The sequence below is a fragment of the Lactuca virosa genome, chromosome 8, assembly GCF_052849685.1.
Source record: "Lactuca virosa cultivar CGN04683 chromosome 8, Lactuca_virosa_CGN04683_v6, whole genome shotgun sequence".
Classification (NCBI taxonomy): domain Eukaryota; kingdom Viridiplantae; phylum Streptophyta; class Magnoliopsida; order Asterales; family Asteraceae; genus Lactuca; species Lactuca virosa.
Window position 1 is genome coordinate 236,087,275 of NC_136433.1, and position 3,541 is coordinate 236,090,815.

The window sequence follows — 3,541 nt, forward strand, 5'->3', positions numbered from 1 at the left end:
GTTGTAGATCTTGTCAATACCTATGCGTGGATATAAAGAACGTAAAAAACGGAGCACGTATGCGAAAGTTATGAATTTTTAAAGAATGATTGTTTTACCTACGTCCTGCGCCACGTGTCGGCACCAGATGAAGCCTTGGTGCCTATGCAAGTTCACGACGCAAAGGTAAATGTCACAACGCGAAGTGCCCCTGGACAACCTATAAATAGAAGGCACAAATCACTCAATTCCTCACGCCTTTCTAACCCATTCTCTCCCAAACACCCCCAAACCCTCTAAGCCTTTCCCTAGCACCTCTTAGGTGTTAGTAGCGAGTCCCGCGGAGCTAGAAGGCCCCGAGAAGAAGAGCTTTCGGCTCAGAAGTTCTGCTCGCACAGATCCTTGTTTCTCGCTAAACCCCCTTGTAAGTGAGTTATGCTTACCATACTTTAAGTATAACTTATGTTTAAGTTCATTATCGTTATTATGAACCTATAAAAAAGATGTATCAGTGAGGTATTTAAAGTGGGATTTCCAAACAGTATACTTCGTATACCAAACGGTCCCTACCTCCGATATGATCCTACCTAGTTGTTCCTTACTTGAGAGACCTTGAAGTAGACTTTGAGTTAATGATGAATCTAGACTAATAATTAGTCGCAATAAATAATGAACTAAAACATAGTAATAATGATACTAGGTTTCGTCAAAGGAAAAGACAATTGTTAGAAGCAAAGCGCTGCCCGAATTTCGAGTCGTCACTTTAACAAGTGAGTGCATAGTTACTTTCATCTTACACATAGATATGAAGTATTTAATATTAATACAGATATATGTGCTTATTATCTGTGATCCTTATATCTATATTAGATGAACGATCTATACATGTTTTACGTAATTTAAATTGTATATGTATTTTTATACCTATAAATATGTTGGGTAAAGATGGGTAGATGAATGATGAGAGATGAAAGATGATATAGATGATGAGAGGTGAAAGATGATGAAAAGCCTTGACTTTAAAGTTGATCCAGTCATCTAGCAGTGTATAGATGACGACCACGAACTATTCTAGACAGTCCAGTGGAACGCTAGCAGGCTCGCAACCTGTAGGTGTTTTTGAACTACGTGTTCACCAGATGAACTCTAAAAAACTTGACAGCTATGGACTTAGTGCCTTATAAATGAACATTGGCAGCTATGGACTTAGTTCCTAATATATAACATTGGCAACTGTGCCTAATAGCTAACATCGGCATCTATGAACTTAGTGCATGTTGGATAAACCCTGGCAGTAATGGACTTCGTGCCTATTCCTTAGGACAACCCTTAGGAATAAATAAATGATGAATATATGATTCTTAGGGTAGATCCTTAAGAATAAAGAAGATAATGGGGATGAAAATTTGAGTTTAATTGTTTGATGATTAAACATAATAATTATAATATTGTGGATTGAAAACCCTATGTACTCACCAGGTTTCCCAACCTGACCCACTCAGTTTATTGTATCACAGGTGGCTATATGAAAGATACATTCTGCTGAGAGATTCAAGAAGCATTAGGCCACTAGCTTAATTACTGTAAAGCTTGTAATATTTTGTTATGCTTATGTTTATGTATTGACGATGACATCCCGATGTTTTAAATAAAAATATATTTCTTCGGAAATGCTTTGATAACATCTTTATCATGTTTTCTGGGAACAAATTCCGCAATACTATTTTTCAAAAACGATACTCTGAATTTTAAATAAGCATAAACAAATCGGTCTTTTCTGGCCGTGAAAATGGGGATGCCACATATATCATGTATCAAGTTTTTGGCACCGTTGCCAGGAGCGGTTCAATAATACTTAATTTTATTTGCTAATTGTTATCGATCCTTTGTGTGATATATTTCTCATATAAAGTTATAAGTTTTCTGTTTAAATTTTATTGTCGTTTTCTTTTCTGTTTTGCGTTGAACACGCCGTGGTCATTAATAACCACGCCGTGTTTTGCGTACTTCCAGTTTTCGTTTTTGTTCGTTTTACACGTAATTTTATGTTTTGTTTCAGTTAGTGTATGACCTGAAGATCCAAATCTCCAGTAGTACCACCATTAGAGGATCCGAAATCAACTTTTCGCAAATAAAAGGACAAAACAACCGGGGAAACAAGCAAGTTTGAAAGCTTCAAGGAAACTCATGACAAGAAGGCGGCGGATTACGAGCCCGAAACACCCAAATCTGAAGAGAAGAGTGAACCCGAATCAGAAGAAGTGATGGCAGACATTGCATACATATCAATGGAGGAATACACGAAGCGGATGCGTGACGATACTGGGCCAGGTCTTGTGCAACCCGCGATTCCAGACACAACAAACTTCAAGTTGAAGGGTCACATACTCGCCCAACTGAAGGACATCCCATTCTACGGGAAGGATCATGAGGATGCCTACAAGCATATTGATGAGGTCAACGACATAGCCGACTACTTCAACATTCCAAACGTGCCACGCGAGATTGTGCTACTAAGGATTCTACCGGTTACATTCAAGGGACCCGCGAAGGATTGGTTGAAGGCACTCCCTCCAGGATCAATAACAACATGGCCAAAGATGAGTTAAGAGTTCATACAACAATTTTTCCCACCATCAAAAGTCACGAAGTTAAAGAAAGCAATTGCTAATTTTGAACAACTAGGAGGCGAATCACTTTATGAGACATGGGAGAGATACAAGGGCTTATTGAGAAATTACCCCCAGAATGACATTAATGTGCAACAGGAGGTCTCTATTTTCTATGATGGGGTAAATGTAATAACCAGGAAGCTCCTTGATTCCCAAGGACCAATCACGAAGAAATCATCGACTATAATAAAGGGGTTGATTGAAGAATTTTCTAAACACTCAAGAGAATATCATAATCCTCGAAATGACACAACTCGAGGGATGGTGAATGCAGCTTCTGAGGATATGGCAACAGTAATGGTCAAATTGGATATCATGGATCGTAGGATGACAAAGATGGACTAATCCATCCATGCCATTCATGTGGGATGTGATAACTCTAGTGGTCCACATCTAACAAAGGATTGCGACCTTGATGAGAATGGAAACCGGAAGGCTCAAGTGTGTTTTTCAAGTGGGGATCGTTATGATGAAGATTGGAGGAAACCTAAAAAAGAATGGCTACCATATGATGAGTACAAGAAGGACAAAGATGAAAAGTTCAAGCAAAAGGCAAGAAGGTTTTATAAAAAGAAGAGCCAATGCCCGAAAAGAAGACGAATTTAGAAGCAATGCTCACCCGTTTTGCAGCCGCGTCAGAAAAGAGGCATGATGAGACCGATGCAACAATGAGAGATCAACAAGCTTTGATGAAAGATCATCAAGCTCTAATGAGGAATCTGTAAGCTTCAATCCTCAACATCGAGAAGCAACTCGGGCAACTTGCTAAACACTTCAATGAACGGTTATCCGACGGACTTCCGAGCAACACCGAGCAAAATCCTAGAGGGGCACACATCAATATAGTGACGACAAGGAGTTGAAAAATTGTCACTCCTTTAACACCAATT

The 3,541-nt window shown here is 39.1% G+C and overlaps 1 non-coding gene across 1 annotated transcript; it reads right to left on the bottom strand.

Annotated features, from left to right (window-relative positions):
* Positions 1 to 2,627: 2,627 nt before the first annotated feature.
* Positions 2,628 to 2,734, bottom strand: LOC145135060 (small nucleolar RNA R71). Its single transcript, XR_013719540.1, has one exon. It is a non-coding gene; the product is annotated as a small nucleolar RNA R71 (small nucleolar RNA).
* Between the last annotated feature and the right edge of the window lie 807 nt (positions 2,735 to 3,541).